This window comes from Alligator mississippiensis, chromosome 11 (assembly GCF_030867095.1).
Source record: "Alligator mississippiensis isolate rAllMis1 chromosome 11, rAllMis1, whole genome shotgun sequence".
NCBI lineage: Eukaryota > Metazoa > Chordata > Crocodylia > Alligatoridae > Alligator > Alligator mississippiensis.
Genome location: NC_081834.1, coordinates 25880450 through 25903540, shown reverse-complemented (window position 1 = coordinate 25903540; position 23091 = coordinate 25880450). Strand labels below are relative to the sequence as shown.

General features: G+C 45.6%; 1 long non-coding RNA gene across 3 annotated transcripts in view; it reads right to left on the bottom strand.

The window, feature by feature from the left end:
- Positions 1-23091, bottom strand: part of LOC106739880 (uncharacterized) — a 48177-nt gene that overhangs the window by 23003 nt on the left and 2083 nt on the right. The gene's annotated exons all lie outside the window — the stretch shown is intronic.

The following is a 23091-nucleotide window of genomic DNA, read 5'->3' as shown; positions in this document are numbered from 1 at the left end:
AACTCCTTACGGGGAGCATCCACCCCCCTTTTCTTCTCCCCAATTGATCCCTGAAGTCTGGGGCACTACGTTGCCAACGAAGACTGCTACCACTCACAATGAGTAGAAAAAAAAGGGGAGACCAGGTCGGGGAAAAGGAACACCGGTGCCTCCCATCCTTTCCACCCTAATTGCCGCAGCATCCGCTTGATTAGCTGGTGGCAGCATTTAATCAAATGTTCCAACAACAACAAAAATGGACTTTGTATCCGAGGTGGACAGTGCCTGTTCCTTCACTTCCTCTCCTTCTGAGGGCTCCTCCAAGATCCCCAAAACCCTTCTGGCACCGTCTTCGTCTCTACCGCGTCTTCAGACCCCAGCAAGGTGCGAACTTCTTCCGTGCTGTCCGTCATCTTTTTTTCGGTCTCCCCCCAACCAGGCCACCGATCGACCCCAGGTATTGCTCCTGCCACTGTGATCCACCAATACACTTCACCCGGCAAGGTGTTAAAGAGGATCCGGTGTGTGCTGGTAGCTCCCGCCATAGCGTGGAAACTTTGTTGGTGTTATTCTCAGACTCGCAATCAAGAGGCCACACGGAGTATCTGCTGTTCTTTCACATTCATGTGCTCCTGATATCCAATATTACTGACTCTATTTTACAGACTACAAAACTAGTCATAGATAACAGAGAAGCCAAGGCCTAAATTTTAAAAAATTAAGTGGGCAAATTTGTGTCTAATAAATATGGGCAATTATCCCAAAAGGTGCATAATACAAAAGGACAGTTACCTGTCTGAATAGCTCTCTGTATACAGTCGCTAACTTTGGCAATCCCTTACAGACAAGGATGATTTTATTCCATGATTGTCTTATCTGTGTGTCCAAAGATGGCTGATGAGGCCTATCTGAGATCAACAGACTCTACTGCAGCTCAGACATGTGTTTTCATGTGGGATGGGTGGTGCTGGATTTTTTATTTGGTTTGTGACACACTGTTTCTGCTGCTCCCGCTTTTCCATCTTCTGTCATTACCATGAGGTTTCAAAGTACTGAGATACCTACAGCCGACTCTTTCCTCCATTTGGGGCAGTCCTGGGTGCTTATGGATAGTCTTCCATAAGTTGACATCAATGTTGCATTTTTTTATGTTAGCCTTGAGAACATCCCTGAAGCACTTTCTCTGCCCTCCTCTTGAGCATGTGTCTTGGCTGAGCTGGCAGAAGAAAACTTGCTTCGGGAGTCTGGAGTTGGACATCAGGATGGCATGGCCATCCCAAAAAAGTTGATGCCAGATGATCATTGCCTCAGTACCCACAGTGATTACTTGCAGGAGGACACTACCGTTGGTGCATCTCTTCCCACTGGATTCAGAGGATCCTCCACAGGCAGTGTTGAAGGGGCTTCTCCAACAGCATTAGATGCCCCCTGTATGTTGTCCATGTCTCAGGGGATCACAACTGCTTGATAAACCATGAGCTTGGTTTCAGATTTGATGTCACGATCTTTGAATACCCATTTCTTCAGGCACCCAGGGGCTTCACTTGCACATTTGTGGTGATGTTGGATTTTTTTCATCCATGTCCGCCTTCTGTGAGAGAGAGAGCTTCCAAGGTATGGGAAATAATGTTCTCCAGAGTCTCACCATGGATCTGGATTATCAGAGCTGGGGACTGTTCATTAGGAGCTTGTTGGTGGAGGACCTTAGTCTTCTGAATGTTAAGCGTCAGTCCCATTTTCTTGTGTAACTCAGTAAAGATGTTGACAGTTGCCTAAAGGTCTACTTTTGAGTGAGTGTCATCATCAGCTATAGTGTCATCAGCGTACTTGTCTACTTTCTTAAAGATTGTCACAATCATGGCATCCCTGAGGTCATCTTGGATTTTCTCATGAGTCCAGATTCTTAAGATGAGGACATATAACTGTAATGTGAGCTCTTCTCTACCCTGTTTGTAGATTTAGCAGGAACTCCATCTGCTCCAGATGCCCTGTCACCCTTCATCTGCTTGATGGCTTTCCTCACCTCATCAAGGGTTGGAGGGATTCCAAGATCATTTCTGACTGGGTGTTGTGGGATGGAGTTGAGAACACTCTTGTGTTCAATAGCAGAGTCTTGATTGAGAAGGTCTTCAAAATGTTCCTTCCAACAGGCATTAATGGCTCCCCTTTCAAGCTATGCTAGGAGCTGATGATTGCTGGACTGACCACCAACTTATCTGCTTGGTTATGTCACTCAATCTGGCTCCCAAACAGTAGCTGCAGCAGTAGCAATGCCAATGGAAGATCAATATTGAAGGACCCAAGCACGCAAGACCTCTCCCACTAGTGCCTTAATGAAAAAACTGGTGAATTTCAATCAATAACAATGGAAGAATGTCAGCAGCATGTGGAGTGCCCTCAAGGTCACTGTCATTAATGCATGTGAAGAAACACTTGGTTTCTCTACAAGGAAACATCAAGACTGGTTTGATAAGAATGACCAAGAGATCCAAGAGTTGATCCAAGAGTTGCAACCTGTGCTTGGCAAAATGACACCAACTCCAGGCAAAAGAAACTGAATCTCCAACAACCCAAGGCAGAGGTCCAAAGGTGGATGCGTGATATGAAAAACAAATGATAGGGTAACAAGGCTAAGGAGATTCAACATCTGGCTGACATCCACAATCACTATAACCATAGCCTAAATGATTTGCCTTAGGTCTTAACCAAGAACAGTATCTAACCCTGAGCAGGTAATGGCACTCTGAAGCACTAAGCCCCTTTAGTGAGTCATTGCAACAGCATTAGAAAAACTGAGATTACTAGGCTTTCAATAAGTATTCAATTTTCTTAGTCATGGGAATGACTCACTTCCTAACACAGCATAACTTTTTGAACATTCCCACCTATATGAACTCTTTCTTTTCTATCACTTTAAAATTGTGACTAGTTTACCATCATGGTTTACCGCAGTACTCAAAGAAGTCAAACTAAAATATTTTTTCTGAGTGGACAATGTCCATAAAAGTGTCAACAGCAAGAACATGCCATATTAGATTTTTGTTTAATTGAAACTGAAAATACCTTTGATTTTTTGGGGTGTCACAGGCCAGCTGGGCACTGTGAGTGTATCAATTTTATCACAGGCCAACTGGGCTGTTTGATTCAGTTTCGGAATGAGGAGGCAAAAGTTGGGAATGGAATAAAGGCAAATTTATTATAGCTTACACACACACAACAGTTAACAGAAAGATAAATGCGATAAGCAGATAAGGCAGTATAAAAGAGCTAATAGTAAAATAATAACAACAGATAATAATAACAGATAGATAGATCAATCTGTCACAGGCCAACTGGGCACTGTGAGGGTATTAGCCACACTGGGCTGTTCAAAACAACAAATAGACAGACATGGGTTGGCAACTTATCGATAGTCCCTCAATGCCAGGTGCGTGCCAAGTGATTCCAGCGAAGTCAGGCATCCCTGATGATCGATGCTGTCAGAGGGATTACCGGGGAAGGTCACTTGCTCAGGATCCGATCCTCACTCACACCGGGAGTCTGGGGTCCGGGCGTGGGACAGAAATGACTGTTCTGTTCCCTCCTTCCTGCTGGTCATCTGATGCATGTGTTTTTTATACCTAGTCTTATGTTACTCTGGCCTCAGGGCCACTCACAGTATTGCCCTATAGCTGTTACCCTATGGGATGAGGTGTTAAAATTATCATAAAAGGTTACTACCTAGACTCAGGTTTATCGTATAAGCAAATTATGATGCAGCACCTTTAGGTTTGAAATTGACATCACTCCGCCTAAATCCCAACCCCTTTTAGGCTTCAGTTGAATATGCTTTCTTGGGATACACTTTCCTGGAATGTGTTTGGATGTGTCTAGCAGTTAGATCCAGTTTTTATCGCTAAGGCTGAACCCTGAGCAAAAAACCGTTAGGCCAGCTAATCTCACAGCTACAGCTTTGCCTCTGGGGCCCAGTCAGTTCCATGAACAGTTAATTTATCAGTTTGGTGAAACTTATGACAGACAAGTTACATTTGCAGTTTACAAACTTACAAGCTTATATTAACTAATCTTACCTATTTAGGCAAAATACCAAATGCCTCCAAGAAGCACATATTATTGCTTATTAATCCCTCTGGTTCTGGCTTCACATTGGGGTTATAATAATAGCCCAGAAGAAAAAATTATCCAATTTGATTTAAAAATCCTCAATAATAGTCGTATCCAGTCTTAATACATTTAATAATGTAAAAAATCCTAAAAACCATGACATCCCATTATCAGGTTCCTGCTTTTTGTCACTTAACACTGCTGATGGAGTTGTCCTCATTTTAAAGTCTATTTCCTCATTACTATGAGGATCCCTTGGAAGCCTAATCTGTTTCCTTTAGCAACATTAGTTCTACCTTCACATGCAAACACCAATTTGTTATTGCAGCGTTGCAAAATAGTAGGCTATTTACACGCATCCCTTTTAAATCCACCAAAGCATTTGGTGTGAAGAGACAAAGCTGCAAAAACACATGTGATTTGGGTCACAAATTTTGATCTACAAGTCCAAACAATGGCCTTTAAGAGATGGAAAGGATGTTTTGAATGTGTAATTCTTTCATTTTTAATTTGAATGGAGAATTCAGATGACACTAGAAGCCAAACCCCCTTGCTTTGCAGATGGTAAGTCACCGCTGGGACAGAGGAATTATATTAAATATTAATTTGTTTTTAATGATCCTAGTGTAGAGTAAGGCATTTTATAGCAGACAACTGATCCAAATGCAGATTTTCTGTGTGAGTGAGAATCAGTTCTTTTGCAGAGTGCTCTCAAATGAACTCAGTCCTGCTAGTGTTGTCCTTAACCTAATGAGACTCTATAAAATATTTATTGCTAAAGATGTGTATGTTGCTACTATTATATAAAAATGGCGTGTAGTTAACAGTCAAGCTGTTGAATTACTTTTTTACCCTAAAAGGAGCAAGGGTGGGGGGGGGGGTTGTTTGCTTGCTTTTAACTTCAGAGCAGAGTAGGAACTAATTTCACTACAGTACTAAAATGTACTCCATGCCATTTGGGTGATTTGCAGGATAGCTGGCTGATGGGGCAAAATAATGTTTTATTCTAATTAAAATTCAGCTTTTCAATGCTAGTAAGGATGCTAACTTGAAACTCAGGAGTTCTGAGTTAAATTTTTTTCTGTGTAAGAGGCAAGAATTCTGGTGGGTGATACCTTTTATTGGACCAACTATATGGTTGGTATAGACATAGGCAAGCTTTCCAGTATCACAGTACCCTTCTCAGGCCTCTGAGACTGAGGCAGACACAGCTGGGCTAAATAGCAGATAGAACAAAAGCTTGTGAAGTCAGTTCATTATCATCTGTGAAGTGTAGTGGCTCATGAAGAGGTTGGCATATTGAGGAGCCACCCTTGTGCCTATAGCTGTGCCCATGGTTTGAAGGAAGTATTCAGTGCAAGAGATTTTCTGTACAATTTAGATAAGATTCACAAAATAATGTAATCATAGTGTCATTCAATGTTCCTCTGCCTAAAATTTACGTGTCTGGTTTGGAGGTAGAATTCACAACTATACCTGGGTGGAATTAGCTGTATAGGGTTGCGATTCACAACTGGCAGTATACTGAATGGGAGGACTGCTAAATCAGTCAACAGCATGTGCTGAAAGGAAGAGTGTGTTTGGAATACCGTATATCTTACAGACTGAGGCACCTGTGTAAAACTGGGATTCATTACCCAAAAACAGTGTTTTAGTTGTCTGCCTGTAGGATGGTGGTGGTAGTGCAGGTAAAGTAAGTGGCAACATAGCCAACAGTAAGTTAGGGCAGCAAAACTGCAAATTTGTGAACATGAAACATTTATTATTCACTGGCAAATAACTTTTCTTTTTGAAATTGGCAGTGTCATAGAACTTGCAGCAAAATGACAGCAGATAATAGGCAGCACTTCCTATTAAATGAGTCGATGTCTATTTGGTTGTTTAAAGTTCCTAAATTAGCTTGCATTTTTAATCCATGTGTAATTAATTGGTTAGTGATCTTCTTGAAGAGTATAAACCATCAAAAGCAAGACTGAAAATGATAGTGACATTTTTTATAAAAATTAAAATAAAGTTTGCAAAAAGTAAAGCTGAAAGAAAAGCCAACAATGCAAAACAGATCAAGAACTTATAAGTTTTCTGAAATCAGCTGTTTTAATTCAACAGAGGCATTGGAACCTTCTAATTGTGAATAGACATTCAATCAAAATGACAGTGTCACCACTCCTGAAAATAACCTTCTTAATAATTGTAAAATTTTGGATAATTCTGAAAGTGTCATAACCCAGTGAGTTTGGTGCCTTGGCACTATGGAATTTTCTTGACACACGAGAGCCTCTTGCACAGTGAGGGTTTTTGCTGCATAAAGAACCCGCGTGCAGGAGAGCATACCCGCCAATTTGCGGCTGTCTTTGCAGGATGCATTTTCCCTTTGCAGCACAAAAATGCACGGTGCAAAGAGTTCCCGCCATTCGGATGCAAATTCGTGCCCCGCTATTGGCTAGTGGTAAATTATTCACACGTGGCGGCCGGTAATTGGCTTGCTGGCCATTTAAAAATTAGTGCGACTTCCGCCCAAGTTGAAGAGCTTTGAGCACGCTGCAGAGTGCCTCTTAGAGATCTGACTTGCGGCTAGCTGATCGATAGACTGATCACCTATCGATCCTTCTTCCCGTTGCCGAACGCAGTCCCAGACGTACCCTTTCCCCGCCGGCTTGAAATACGGATGGATTTACTGGCATTGGCCTCGCCAGCTGGAGCAACTCACATTGTTGTCCAGACAACCGAATCGTTTCCGTCGCAGCCACCCGCGACGTAAGTAAAGTTTTTTGCAACCATTAAGCCTTGTCAGCCTCTCCATTCACCAGCCCGCCCTGACTAATGGGTAAATTCTGAATCACCTCAAGTCGGCTCAGCCCGGCCGAGACATGGTGACGAGGATGGGATTAAAGGGCACGGTGATGGAGAAGAACTTAATTGGGTGCTGCCCCTGGCGCACCGGGAACCGCCACATAGAGAATGCTAACGATCTATGGGCACATATCGCTTACCACCAGGCGGTAGAAGGGGAGAAAAGAAGTATTGATGGTTACTTCTCCGTAAAAAGAGAAGAAGCCGTGGTGAAAGAATGGAGAACAAAGCTATCCCTTGGGGAGTTCGGATGCATAATGGGGAGCGACCGGGTTTATTATCGGCCCCCGGAGGAAACATCAACAATATCCCTAGCCAGGTTGAAAGCGCGGAAGGCAGAAAAGCTTACCCCCGCTCAGGAGTTCGCCCAATGCACCCGATACCTAAAGGAGGGGGGGGAACCCACCCCCGCGGACTGGTTCAACTGTCCAGATTTGGTGCCTGAGTCGCGGGGCCATGAGCTCCTCGTTCAGCTACGGGACGATTTAGAAACTAAGGGCCGTCACAAGCCAAAGTGGGGTCTAATTAAATGGAAAAAGGGGAAGAAGATAAATGTGCTGTTCCGTGTAGTAACGGGCCTACTAAGGGAATACGCGAATTTGGAGGCTCAGATGTATACTGCAGGTAAAGAATCGCTGGAGCAGACAGCAAAGGGCTCTGGAGCAGCGTTTGTTAACAGTGCCAGCCGCATGGTGCTGTTAGCAGAAAATGGCGCCGAAAGAGGCGCGAGCTACCCGGGGAACTCGGAAAGGAGGGGCGGAGTTATGGAAGACCCGGTGGGGATTCCCTTGGTGACTCCACCCCCTGAGGTGATGTCGTTCCCTGCAACCACGCCTCTTTACCACGGGGAGGGGGCAATGGGAGGAGGGATATACCCAATGCTCCCAGATGCAGAATTTAACCCTCTCTCTGCCGCAGCTTACCCGATAGCTGTGACAGAGCATGTTGAGGATGAAGATGGTACCATACGTACCACCACTATCTCTCGTACACGCACCAGACAAGAGATACAAGAGCTTTGCAAAGAATCCAAAATAAGGCCGGAAGAAACCTTGGCCATATGGTTAGGAAGACTGATAGTGGAATTTGGATCGGACATTCTGGATAAGGAAGAAGCAAGTGCCCTGACACGACAAGCAGCGTGGAGCGGAGGGCGTGCTACTGATTTGAATGTGGTCACGGACAGTGCCCACTGGCCCATCCCACTCCCGGCGCTTGTGGTAGGACAGGTAAACCACAAATTTCACACCTGGCACAAGGGTTGCCTGAAGAAGGCTACTGCAGAACAACTTCTCCTGGCTATAGTTGGAGTGTCGTATCTCTCATGGAGCCTGAGAACAAATCCAATGGGACTAACAGCAGTCCAGCGAAAAGAGAGATGGGCTCATCGTCCCCTATCGGACCCTGGGGCAATTCCAACGCCCTTGGAAGTGATAGATGCCTGCGTGGAGGTATACGGAGGAGCGAATGCTGTTACACTCCGACTCTTCTTGAACCCGACGGCAGGTCAACCAGTGGGAAACCTTTTAGGCCATCTCCCACAATTGCAGGCACTTATGAAGCAAGATGAGGAAGCTTCTAATGACACAAGGGATCAACCTTCAGCGTACCTGGCTGCAACATTGAGGCCTAGGTGTCAAGGGTATACCCCTCAACGAGAGCCTTGGGGGTCACCTCCAAGGACCCCAAAAGAAAGAACCTCAAAGGAAAGAACTCTGAAGGAAAGAACTATGTTCGGATTTCTTCTCGCTTACTCCGGACTAACAAAGGCTCAATTGAGACTTTTGGGAGACAAGGCCCAGACCAGCATGGCTGAAGCATTGGGATTTAATTTTGAGGATCCGTCAAAAAACGAGTAATGGCCGTCGGCTCTGCCAGCGGCCAACTCAGACCTAATCCTACTGATTCTCGACCATACGCTGAACTCACTGTTTACAACCCTACCGATCCGGATGACCAACAACAGGTATTCTTCCTTCTTGATACTGGAGCTCAGACCAATGTGATCACCTCCATGATCCCTCATCAAAAGACCACCAAGACGATCAAGGTACAAGGGCTTAATGCTATCACCATCACAACTAAGGTCAAGTTTTGGGTTCAGGACCACCGATATCCTCTAGAGGCTGTTCTAGGGGGCATCAACATTTTAGAAATCCCGGGGATAAAAACGCTTGACCTCAGGGAACAAGTGCTACAGGCATTACCCGTAATTATCCCAGAGCAGGACTGGCATCGACCAACGCTTCGTGACACTTCCACCTGGCGATATCGGCCAATCCCAACTAAGGATTCTCTAAAACAGTCCCTTACTGACCTTCTGCAGCGACTCGAGAGACGAGGCTGTATTAAGACCATAACAGCCAGCACCTACCTATCATCAGGATGGGGAGTGGCAAAACCTGGGAAGCCTAATGAAGCCTGGTTGGTTGTAGACTATTGAGAAGTTAATAAAAGATGCCAAGTACTTCAACAACCCTAATCCGTCTACTTTGCCACAGTGTATGTTTGAGATGGCACAGTTCCAGCAAAGTCCGTGGGTCGGAGTTACATTAGATCTGAAAAATATGTTCTTTCCATCCCAATAACTGACCCGGAGGGAATTCTGAATATGTGTATTGATGGCATCATGTACAGGTGGACAGTTTGTCCGCAAGGATATCGCAACGCTCCATCATTAGCTACTGGTGCCATGAATAACACCCTAAAGAATTTTCGAGCCTTGCACTCTCTTCCCCCAGAAAAAGAATTAAAAATTTGGAGTTATGTTGATGATATTGCCATCATAGGTCGCGATAGCTCTGTAGTTGCCGGTGTAGTAAACCAACTGGTTGCTCACCTTCAAAGTGAGGGATGGACAATCAACGAGGAAAAGTCAAGCCTACGTCCTGTAGATGACATTACATTCCTTGGCACTCAATACATCGGTTCCATTCGCCACGGAGTCTCGCATGAGGGTCCTAACATCGATCCGCTAAAACCATTCCACCCTGTCACTAAGAGGCATTTTCAACAGCTTTTGGGTCATTTAAATTGGTATCGACATTATATTGGACCTAGTGATCTGGCACTCCTCACTAAATTACAGCGACAGATTCGCGACAAGTCCCGAAAGTCCACGCCTTGGACGGAAAAGGATCAGCAGAATCTGCTTCGCCTGCTAACCACAGTTAAAGGTACCCAACTCCATGCCATCAATCTGGGTGAGTCACTAACCGTAACCCTTGGATTCACCACCAACCACGTGTGGGCTGTCGTGCACAACCCCCGCGATGAGTTAGTATACACGGCCCATAAGACGCTTCAAGCAGCGCAACATCGATATGGAGCTATGGGAAAGATTCTCCTAGCTGAACAACTGGTGGAGCCGTTAGCAAGGGGGCATGGGACGCTACGCGCTCCTGGTGCCACATTGTTACCCTTTCTGGACGCGGGAAGAATCGACCCACATTTTCAAGGGGAGTCTAAGACCTGGAATACGCTAGTACTTACCCACCATTATAATTGGCATTGTTGGAGGTTGGAAGACACGGTACCAGATCCAAGCCCAGAAGATGAGGAAAAGGTTCCTACACTGTATGGAACTTCTGCCCCAGCGTGGATGGCCTCGGACGGAACCTCCCGACATGAAGGAGGCTATGGATACTACTGTAAAGCTTGTCATGATAAGGGAATTTTTCAAGCCGACCCAGATGATAATTCGTCCCAAAAAGGTGAATTATTAGGATTCCTGAAGGTACTGGGACATTGTTTGATGTATCATAACGATACACTCCCAGTTCCGATCATCGCAATTGATTCTCAGTATATCTACAAAATTCTTACGGGCACAGCTTTTCCCAATGAAAATTTGGATGATTGGCGAGACATCTGGAGGACGTTAACTAGATTTGTACGCCTTCCATTGATTAGGCACACTAAGTCCCATCGTTCAGATACTGATCCAGTGCATGAGGTAATTGATAAGCTCTTGGAGGATTCACTCCGGACTGACATAGCCTTGCCTGTCACATCTACCACTGATCCTGAAGCCAATCCATTCCTCGCGTGGCTTCACGAAAATTGGGGTCACCCGGGACCACGGGCTTGTCATCAATGTTGGTGCCGAACCATTACAGAGCTGGCCTCATATGGAGCCCGGTGGGATTGGGAAAAGGTAGCTCAGGCCTGTGAGACATGTGCTAAAGAGAAGTGTCATAAAACCAAGCATCAGATCGGAGCTTTCGATTCTTCACGGTTTCAGGCAGGAAAAGTTTGGCAGGTGGATCTGCTGGGACCCCTCCCAGGGTCTAAACCGCCAAATAAAGGACTAGTTGTGGTTGATTTGGGGACTAGGCAGTTGTAGGTTATTCCCTTACAAAAAAGCAATGCCACTGCTGTTATTGCTGCCTTGACTGCTGTGTTTGCCACCTGGCAACCCCCTCATGAAATTCAGTCTGATGGAGGACCTCCGTTTAACTCTAATGCTCTAGATAAATTTGCTCGTCTTCATAATGTAACATGGCATCATCATCTGCCGTACCATCCGCAGTCCAACGGCGTTGTGGAGAGACACATAGGTCTATACAAGGAGCAGCTTCGCCTTAGAGGAGGAGGGACGTTTAAAAATTGGACTAAATTTAATCACGATGTCCTTATTTCACTAAACACTGCTAAACCATTATGGGATGAAGCTAATGTCCAAAAACCCCCACCTTGGGAGCCCAAGTTCCAACCTGATGAGTTAGTGTGGATTTTGATACCTCACCCTCATCAGTCTCATCTACAAGTTCACAAAGGGACAGTTCAACGGCCGGGACAATATCCCAATACCTATTCTGTCCAACTGGAAGAGAAGCCTGATGATTGTCCCCCTATTGTTGTTCATCACAACTGGATGACTCGCCGTTCCGACGTTCACCCAGTATCCTTACAGTGAAACCAATTATGATTCTTTCTTGTTTTGTTTTGTCTTGTTATTCTGTTTTCTTCACAGGTTTGACCCCAGCAAAAGCGGTAGTCCACAACTACCTGATTGTGAGACCAGACTGCAGTCCATTCGAAGCCAAAGAATGATGGTTGCGAGGGAGGCACTGAGACGGCAAAGAACCCATCTGCTCAGGACTTGTTGTGTTTACTGACATTGTCTGTTATAGGAGAAGACGGACCGAAGCGGAACATTCTCCAATCAGACGATGATCAACAGTTGTTGTTATGTGTTCAAAGTTATTTGTTTATGTATTTATATATATATATTGGTTGCGAAGGCTTTGCCAAGTCAGTGAATCCTCTAACAAAGATGCCATATAATGTGCTCATGTGTCGAAAATTCCAGTTGTGCCGTCGGCAAGGGGGCATGTCATAACCCAGTGAGTTTGGTGCTTCGGCACTATGGAATTTTCTTGACACACGAGAGCCTCTTGCACAGTGAGGGTTTTTGCTGCATAAAGAACCCGCGTGCAGGAGAGAGTTCCCGCCAATTTGCAGCTGTCTTTGCAGGATGCATTTTCCCTTTGCAGCACAGAAATGCACGGTGCAAAGAGTTCCCGCCATTCGGATGCAAATTCGTGCCCCGCTATTGGCTAGTGCTAAATTATTCACACGTGGCGGCTGGTAATTGGCTTGCTGGCCGTTTAAAAATTAGTGCGACTTCCGCCCAAGTCGAAGAGCTTTGAGCACGCTGCAGAGTGCCTCTTAGAGATCTGACTTGCGGCTAGCTGATCGATAGACTGATCACCTGTCGATCCCTCTTCCCGTCGCCGAACGCAGTCCCAGACGTACCCTTTCCCCGCCGGCTTGAACTATGGACGGATTTACTGGCATTGGCCTCGCCAGCTGGAGCAACTCACATTGTTGTCCAGACGACCGAATCGTTTCCATCGCAGCCACCCGTGATGTAAGTAAAGTTTTTTGCAACCATTAAGCCTTGTCAGCCTCTCCATTCACCAGCCCGCCCTGACGAACGGGTAAATTCTGAATCACCTCGAGTCGGCTCAGCCCGGCCGAGACAGAAAGAAGAAAAGAGAAGAGAAGTAAATGTTGTCATTAGTAAGTGACATTTTTTGATGAAGGTATGTGATAGTTTCATAGTAGCTAGGGTCAGGAGGGACCTGAACAGATCATCTAGCCTGACCCCCTGCCACAGGCAGGAATGAATGCTGGGTTCACAAGACCCCAGACAGGTGATCATCCAACCTCCTCTTGAATTTGCCCAAGGTAGGGGCGAGGACCACTTCCCTGGGAAGTTGGTTCCAGATTTTGGCCACCCTAACTGTAAAATCTTGCCTTCTGATCTCTAACCTAAACCTATTCCCCATCAGCTTATTACCATTGTTCCAAGTCATCCCAGGTGGTGCTGGGGAGAAAAGGGCTCTATCTATTTGCTGTTGATCTCCCCTGATGAGTTTGTAGGCAGCCACCAGGTCCCCCCTCAGCCTCCTCTTGCTGAGGCTGAACAGGTTCAGGTCCCTCAGTCTCTCCTTGCAGGGCCTGTCCTGCTGCCCTCTCACCAAGCAGGTGACCCTCCTCTGAACCCTCTCCAGGCTGGCCACATCCCTCTTGAAGTGCGGTGCCCAGTACTGGATGTAGTACTCCAACTGCGGCCTGACCAGTCGCATAGAGGGGGAGTATCACCTCTCTGGATCGGCTTGAGATGCATCTTTGGATGCATGATAAGGTATGGCTGGCCTTGTTGACTGCGGTCTGAAATTGGTGGCTCATGTTCATCTTGGAGGCAATAATGACTCCCAAGATCCCTTTCTGCCTCTGTGCTTTCAAGAAGGGAACTCCCCAGCCTCTATGTATGCTGTGGATTCCTTCTCCCAAGGTGCAGCACCCTGCATTTGTCTACGTTGAACCCCATCCTATTCTCATCTGCTCACTTTTGTAGTCTGTCTTTGAACAACTGTAGATTGGTGCAGTTGTGCTGTTATTTAGGGAATATAGAGGAATCTGCAGAGGAGAAGAAATGGAATACAAATCCTTTGAAAAATCCTGCCAAATGGCCAACAATCGAGTTCATATTGTACATGACAATTCTGGCCCAGTGCAAACATACTGTAAGGTTTTTCCTTTCGATAGTAAGAGAAGAAAATGTTCTGCTTTCCATTTTGCATGCCAGCTTTCAAATGGAAAATGTACAAAGCAGACTGGATTCTCTATTCCGCTTCACCAGATTCTGTTTACTGCTTTAGGTACAGATTACCAAGGATTTTGCTGTAGCCAGGAATGGTGTTCACGACTGAAAAAACATATTGCATATCTTAGCAAAACAAGAAATCAGCAAATCATATGACCAGCTACCATGTGTGGAGGGACTCAAAAAGTAGATTGAAGTAATATCATACAGCATATAAAGAAAGCCAATCCCAAATGAATTATTTGATAAGCCATTGGCAAGCTGTTTTAGAAAAGCTTTTTGTCTTTGTCAATATGCATGGAATAGAAGCATTCCCTTATGACAGGTTCAATGTACAACATCTATTCATCTGACATGGGACTTCTTTGCAATTTGTGGAGTTTCTTAGGAAATATGACTTTGCAATGAAAGAACATTGGCAATGAATATCCATAATAATATTTAAAAATATTCAAATGGTAATTATTTATATTCTTGGGAACATGATTAAGGAGGAAATTATCATTGTCTTAAAAGACGTGCAGTATTATTCTATATTTGACTGAATCAGAAATATTCGTAAACAAGCAGATTACAAAACTGGTTAATTTGTTCTCACAGAAGTAGTAATTGAGGCAAGGGAAGGCAGCATTATTAAGATCAAGGCATGTTTTTTGTGGGGGTTTTTTGCCACAGATTCTACTGACACTGGAATTACACAAGTCCTCGTTCAGTGGTTAGAAATTTAAGTTTCATTCAGTGATGGAGAGGTCAAGACAACAATGACATAAATATAAAAGACAAACACAAGAATTCAGAAGGGAATTTGGGAACTTAACTGGACAGCATGTTTTTCCAATAAAATGCATATTCTTTGAATCCTGTACTGAATCATGTCATAAGTTGTTGCACTGAAGGGGTAATAATTTTTAGTTCAGCATATTTATGTCCTTACTGCCATGCTTGAATGTAATGATGAGCCAACATGTGACCAACTAGTTCCTGAACCCCTTCAGTTAAATCAGATAAGAAAAGCAAAGCTGAGGCAAAATGCATAACAATATTTCAATACCAAGTTTTAGAAGTGTGTGATGTTTAATTTCAATTGCTAGTGATTCAAACCTCAAGGGACCAACAGGATCCAAGCAATGCTATATTTTTGCCTCATGAAATCAGCAATTATATACTCTTGTGAAGCATGATAGTTTGGCATGACATACTTTATGGAGTCAGCAATCCAAGTAATATGCTTCATGAAGTTGAAGTGAATTTCAAGCAAACTATAAGCTTCAAAGGATTTGTTCTGAAAGGGTTCTGACAAGTGTCCTGACTTAAGGAACTGACTGATGAGCTGGAAGTCAGAGAGAGTTCTCTGTAGAAGCAAACAAAAAACCCCACGAAGACAAAACAACCTTCTCACCAATCCTTCCCAAATTTTCCTTCACAAAAGAAAAAGAAAATATTTTTTATGAGGTCAAAGATGAACTGTTAACTAATTCAGAAATAACTAAAAAGTCCTTTTTTTCTGCTGGGTTTTGGATATTGCTACACAATCACTTGAAGAAAATGTTTTACAACTTAAGGAACACCACACATTTTTGGGGTGGAGGGAGAAGGCCCATGAAAATTCTGAAACAATGAGGATGTCCCACAAAGGATTACAACAGCAAAGCATTAAGTATATAGCTTGACAAAAAGGCCTTCTCCAACAGAAATGTCCTCGATTTTTGTAATGAATTTTAGGCTATTGGCAGGAGGCTGAAATTTGGAGCACATCCAAAAGCTGCATTGGAGTTTCCATGTAAAAGTAAGTTATTCCCTTATTCCCAAGCATATATTTTGCACTTAGGATTTTATTAATTTTATCAGACAGTACAGCTTTTCAAAACTTAATCTTATAAAGATATATCTGCATCCTATGATGGTTCAATTTTAGTTGGTGGCCTTATTTTAATTTCAGTCGAAAGCCTAATGGTGGTGAGTACTGATCTGAAAATATGTGTATTAAAATAAGGAAAAAATAAGTTTGCTAAAGATGCTAACTACTAATTCCAAAACTTGTGGAAAAAAAGTCTTAAAAGAGCTAGTTGTGTGTTTGATTTTTAAGTGAATGCCTACATTATCATCAATATAAAACAAAATCTAATTCTCTTAGGCCATATTTACATGGTAAACATATCATACCCAGCAGCAGCAAGTTCAAACACACTACACTGCTTCAGATGAACTACCTCCTAAACCAGAAAGAGGGTAGCTTCATCTATGTGGTACCTCAGGCAAGTCTATTAGTTCTGTGGAATGCCAAATAGTTTGCCACACCACTAATTAGCCCACCTCTTACGATTGTGTAATTATGCCCTCCTCACACCAAATAGGGACAAAGGAAAGTAGATACGGGCTTGGGGGTCATAGTAAATATGACCTCAAAGCCATATTAATTTCCTAAATTCCTAAATTCCCAAAGTAGATATGTTGGGGGATTAGAAAATTAATAGGGGAGGCAGGTAAAAAATACTGCTGCCTAAACTGCCTAAGCTAGAATATAGGCTAAAGCTGGTGTAGATGATAACCTCAAGTTGGAGCATTTTCAAAGGAAGTGAGAGACCTGAAATTTAGGCTGCCTTGTTTTAGGCTTTCCTCAGCCTAAGGACATGCAAATTGATGGTTTTTTTCTTCCCAGGAGAAGCTCCCAATCACTAGACTGGAGACAAAATTGGAAAGGGGATATTTTCCTCCGCTTCTGTTGAAATTGGGGCAATGTGCAGAAAAAAGGACTGCAAGAAACTTGGGGGTCAGAGAGACAGCGAGCCTTACTGAGGAAATCACTTGGCAGCTGAGAGAAATCTTTGGCTCTTTGCCTGTTCCAATGTTGTTTATGCATTTTATCCAATTATTCCTTAATGCAAAATATATAAACTAATGTTGGGAGCAGGCACCAACTCAGAACTCTTCTACCCCTCAGGTGAGTGACATTGCCAATAGACAACAGAGTCAAACTCCTTGCTTACTCTCCTTACAGACCTATGAATCTCACCTTCATAATGGCAGGAGCGCTGTGAGTTCATCAAGTTCACTAGGTAATTTAATTAGTTAGGTAATACAGTGAGTAGTTAGATATCACTGATGCACAAAAGTAATTCATTATCATCAACAAACATGAGGTACAGTTACTATGTTACTATTTGTCACTGGATGAGAAACACTTAAATTAACTGATTATTTGTATTAAAATAATTTTCATAAAAAAGAGATTTTTTTCAAGTAATGGGAAAAATCGGGGCTTGAAATCAGAAGTATTGCTGTGTCATTTCTGACAAGTCATTGTACCTCAAGCCTCAGTCTGCACAAACCTAAAATAGGGAAAACTTGTACCAATACCTGAGAGGGGTTGCAAAAATGACTTACTATCTGTGAACCTAAAAGATATAACCATGAGAACCTGGTAGAAAGGTGTTATATAAATATGTAAATATGCCTTCGGCTGTGGGAGTAGCCTGGATTAGGGTTATAGATTTAGAGAAGTGAAAAGGTTTAGTTAGGGTGACCAATGACCATACATCCCAGTTTGGCTGGGACAGCCCTGGATTTTATAGACTGTCTTGGCAATCCAGCTGGTTGGTAAAAATTTAATCAAAACTCCCAGACTGGCACCACCCTGCCCACACATACCTAGCTTAGCTCCTCCTGAGCAGCAGCTGGAGGTGGGGGATCAGGCTGAGCTGGGCACTGGTCCTCCTGCCTGGGGCAGGGTTGGGGGAAGAGCACTGTTAGAGCACAGGCTGCTCACACGTTCACCTGTCTGCAGCCCAGTAGAGTCAGGATCAGGAGCAGCCATGGCCATAGCCACACAGAGCCCAGGTAAGGGCAGGGCTTCCCAAGGAATGAGGTGGGGCGACTCAGACCCCTGCCCTGAGGAGTACAAGGTTACTTCCTCCTCTCTTACCCACCCGGCTGCCAGGGCCCCACATTTCGGGGGGGTTGCTTTGGGCTCTACCCTGAGACTGTGGCCCTGGCCAGCTCTGTCGTGCTAGACCTGGCTGCCTCCCTTCCCAGCCTGCACCTGTGGTACAATTCAAATTCAAATAAAAAAATGCAATTAGTTACATTTTATTTTTTACTGCTACTGCCTACCTGCCTGGTGCACCAGGCCACTCCACCTCCACCTCTAGCAGCACCACTGACTCGGGAAGATATGTGTGGGGGGGAATAGTGTCCCAGATTTCTCATGGTCCCGTATGGTCATCCTATTTAGAGCTGCCTTGGGATTAGTAGGACTCCTGGGGTTATATTTAGGACAGAGGTAAGGTAAGGCAGCCCAAACTAACAGTAAGCAGAATGGTCCCTGCTCCTTTTCTTCCCCCCTGCATCTAGGTTTGGATCTGGGAGAGTTTCTAGCAGAAGAGTTACCCTTGGCAGTGGGACAGTTCCTCTTGCTCTACAGCTGTTCTGGCAGTTAGGGATCTCTTGGCTTGGCTTAGGAATGGGGTTTGTAGTCAGAAATCATCATGACAACAACATCACCTCAACACTGCGTAAGAAAAATGATTCCATGATAAGATCTCTGGAACACTGTTGCTGTTTATCTCAGCGCATATGTACGTCTCTATAACAAGATTCAAACCCTACTGTTGTTAGTGATAGGTTGCCTAACTGTGGATTTTGGCTTAATTGTGTTGCTATGTCTGTTTTGGATAGTTAATACCTCTTTTCATCTGGACAGAACATGCAAACTAGAAGTTATGGGACATTAATGTTGGACCTGTCAACAGTGACTCTGTCCCTTAAAATGTTATTTAATTTAGTTTATCTTCTTTTTGCTCTGTTATAATTTTTAGCAGGTCTAGAAACTCATCCTTTCTAATGTGTTGCGAAATTATACCTCTCAGGAAGTAAATGTGTGAGGTTTCATGTTTTTGCCAAAAAAAGAATAATTTACAGCTAAAATGATTGTTCATAAGGAAAAATCTTTGTTAAATGGCATTTCAAGTTGTTTTGGAGTGCTGCTGGAACAGGACAACAGTTTGTGATGGGATGTGGAATACAAAACCCACATGGGTAACATAAAGAATCAACAAGCTGCTGCTGATGTAATCAGCTCAGCCTAAGAACACCTGCAAACACTGGCGACGTGTAGGGGGTGTATGTGGGTGCATGTGCACCCTCTGAGTGTGGCAGTGCACCCCCTGCAAAAAGGCACGGCCAACACTGCTCCCCACTCTACTGCCGCCACACTCCCACTGCCACCACCTGTGGGAGCTTGCTGTGCCCCCCAATGTCCAAGGGCACAAGGCGTTCGTGCCTGCAAAGGTTTTAGGCACAAAGGAGAACCACGAAAGGAGAGCCTCCTTTGATGGCTGGCTGGCTGGCAGGCAGGGAGAACAAACTGTTAAGTTTTATAGTTGCAGAGAAGATTGGCTGGCTAGGGTATGGATCTTAAGAATACTGCTGTGTATTCAAATCTCCCTGTACAAAGATAGGTGATGGGCCTGTGCAAAGCGGAAAGTATTCACTTTGGAATCAGCGGGACAGTGATTCAATTTAGTGATTTGAATCACTGTCCCGATTCAATTTGACCAAATCCGAAGATATTTGGTGCTGAATCTTATTTGGTTATAGACTATACAGGCAGGCAGTGCCAGTGGGAGCAGCTGGGGGAGTAGTCGGACAAGCCCTGGCTTGAACTGGCAACCCTGGGAGAAGCCACGGCTCGGTCCAGCTGGTCCCCTGGCTGCCCCCTCGCCGGGGAAAGGCAGACAGTGTTGACAGCCCCAGGAGAAACTGTGGGGACTGGAGGGAATGATTAGGGACCTGGGGGATCGAACTGGGAGCTGGGGGGAATGATTGGAGGCTGGGGGAACGAATAGGGGCTTCCCCCCAGCTCCTAGTTTGATCCCCCAGCTCCCAATTATTCCCCCCAGCCACCACAGCTTCTCCCAGGGCTGCCAGCACTTCCTGCCTTGCCCCGGTGCAGGGGCAGCCAGGGAAGCAGTTGGAGAAGCCCTGGCTTTTTCCAGGGATGCTGTCTCAAGCTGGGGCTCGTCCAGCTGCTTCCCCAGCTGCTTCTGTCAGCACTGCCTAGTGCACAGGTGGGCAAAATATGGCCTGTGGGCCAGATCTGGCCTGTCAGATCATTCTATCTGGCCCACAGAGACCCTAAAAAATTTAGTAAATTAGTATTTATTGGCCCTGGCTCCCTGTCAAAGCTGGCTGGAGCCAGTGGCGGGGGATGGGGCCACAGGAGGATACGAGGACACTTCCCAGCCAAGACAGGTGATAAGCACAAGTACCCAGGTAAGTGACAGGGATCCGGATAGTCCTGGGATCAGGGGGTGGTGCGTGCACCCATATGAGGCCTTAAGTGCCTCTACACTAATGCTTGTAGTATGGGGAAGAAGCAGGAGGAACTTGCCCTCCTGGTAGCTAACACAAACCCAGACAGTGGGGCTCACTGAAACCTGGTGGGATTCAACCCATGATTGGGTGGTAAACATAAAGGGCTACAGACTGTACAGGCAGGATAGAATAGGGAGGAAAGGTGGGGGTGTGGTGCTCTACAGCAAAGAGCAAAACACGTCCTTAACAAACAGCAATGGGTCAGAGGAGGGGCAGACTGAAGTGCTCTGGGTTAGAATACAAGGGGGGTGGAGGAAAAGGGACTTAACGGTGGACTTAATTGACCACCCAACCAGGGGGAAGAGCTGGACCGGGAATTCTCAGGTCAGCTTTCAGAGGCAGTTAAGTCAAGGGATGTGGTCATCATGGATGACCTAAATTACCCAGACATCTGCTGGGAGGAGCAGTCAGCCAGGTCTGACGGCTCACGTAGGTTCCTAGCTGAGATACAGGACCTCCACCTAACCCAGGAGGTGCACAGTCCCACCAGTGGAAATGCCCTGCTGGATCTGGTCCTGGCCACAGGCGACGACCTGGTGAGGGGACTGCGGGTTCTCAACCACCTGGGCAATAGCAATTATCGTCTACTGGAATTCACCATCCAGCAGCCTTTGACTTCAGGAGGGTCGATTTCAATGAGTTAAGATTAGTCAGGGAGGCACTGAGGTCCTGGAGGGGAGGGGAGGTGGGAGTCCAAGACAAGTGGTCATTTCTTAAGGAGACGATTCTCTGAGCCCAAAGGGTGACAGTCCCAACGCGAATCAAAGGGGGCGAGAATGCTCAAAAGCCCCCATGGCTCACCAAATGCATTCAGGAACGTCTGAAAGCTAAAAAGGAGGCGTACACCTGATGGAAGGGAGGGGCCATCACCAAGGAGTATTATACCTCCATTGCTTGAGACTGTAGGGGGGCTGTTAGGAAGGCTAAAGCGGAGATGGAACTAGGACTGGCGCCCAGTATCAAAGATAACAAGAAGTCCCTTTTTAAATACATAGGGAGTAAAAAGAAGGCACCGGGTAACATGGGGACCCTGCAGGACACGCTTGGCAACCTGGTGTTTGCTCCAGACTATAAAGCTGACCTCGTTAACAAATTTGCCTCCATTTTTCTGAGCAGGGACCAGGACATCCCCCGCACTGGGATCCCAGATGGACCCAAGAGGCACAGCCAGGCCAAGGGTCAGAGAGGACCTACTTAGGGAACTTCTGGTGGGGCTGGACATGTTCAGATCAGCAGGTCCGGATGATCTCCACCCCAGAGTGCCAAGGGAATTGGCAGAGGTCATTGTGGGACCCCGGCACGGCTTTACGAGCACTTGTGGTGCTATGGCCAGGTGCCAGAGGACTGGAAAAGGACTAATGTGGTCCCCATTTTCAAAAAAGGTAGGAAGGAGGAGCCAGGAAACTATAGGCCCGTTAGTCTTACCTCAGTCCTGGGGAAGCTCTTTGAGAAAATTATCCAGGAGCACATCTGTGAGGGACCAGCAGGGGAGATTATGCTTAGGGGCAACCAACATGGGTTCACTAGGGGTAGGTCCTGTCAGACCAACCTGGTTGCCTTCTATGACCAGGTCACAAAATCCTTAGACGCAGGTGTCGCGGTGGATGTAGTCTTTCTGGACTTTAGGAAGGCTTTCAACACTGTCTCTCACCCCATTCTCATTAAAAAATTAGGCGACTGTGGCGTTGATGCCTACACAGTCAGATGGGCCACAAACTGGCTGGAGGGCCGCACCCAGAGAGTGTTGGTGGACGGGTCATTTTCGACCTGGAGGGATGTTGGCAGTGGGGTCCCCCAGGGCTCGGTCCTTGGGCCCGCACTGTTCAGTATCTTCATCAGCAACTTGGACGAGGGAGTGGGCACAATAGAATGGAGGGACAGGCTACAACTAGATCTGGACATATTACAGGGGTGGGTGGATGAGAATAGGATGGGATTCAATACTGACAAGTGCAAGGTACTGCACCTAGGGAGGAAGAACCAGCAGCATACCTACAGCTTGGGGAACTCCCTTGTCATCAGCACAGAGGCAGAAAAGGATCTTGGGACTCATTATTGATTCCAAGATGAAGATGGGCTGCCAGTATGAGGACGCGGTCAGTAAGGCTAACTGCACCTTGTCATGCATCCAGAGATGCATCACGAGCAGGTCCAAGGAGGTGAATCTCTCCCTCTATGCAACACTGGTCAGGCCACAGTTGGAGTACTGCGTCCAGTTCTGGGTGCCGCACTTCAGGAGGGATGTGGATAGCACTGAGAGGGCCCAGAGGAGGGCCACTTGCATGGTCAGGGGGCAGCAGGGCAGGCTCTATGAGAGGCTATGGGACCTGAACCTGTTCAGCCTCCAGAAGAGAAGGCCGAGAGGAGACCTGGTGGCCATCTATAAACTTACCAAGGTGGACCAGCGGGGAACAGGAGAGTCCCTGTTCCCCTGAGCACCACTAGGAGTAACTAGGAATAACGGCCACAAGTTGACTGAGAGTAGGTTCAGGCTAGATATCAGGATGCACTACTTCGCAGTCAGAGCAGGAAGGATCTGGAACCAACTTCCAAGAGAAGTGGTGCTTGCTCCTACCCTGGGGGTCTTCAAAAGGAAGCTACATAATCACGTAGCTGGGGTCGTTTGACCCCGGCATTCTTTCCTGCCCATGGCAGGTCAGACTTGATGA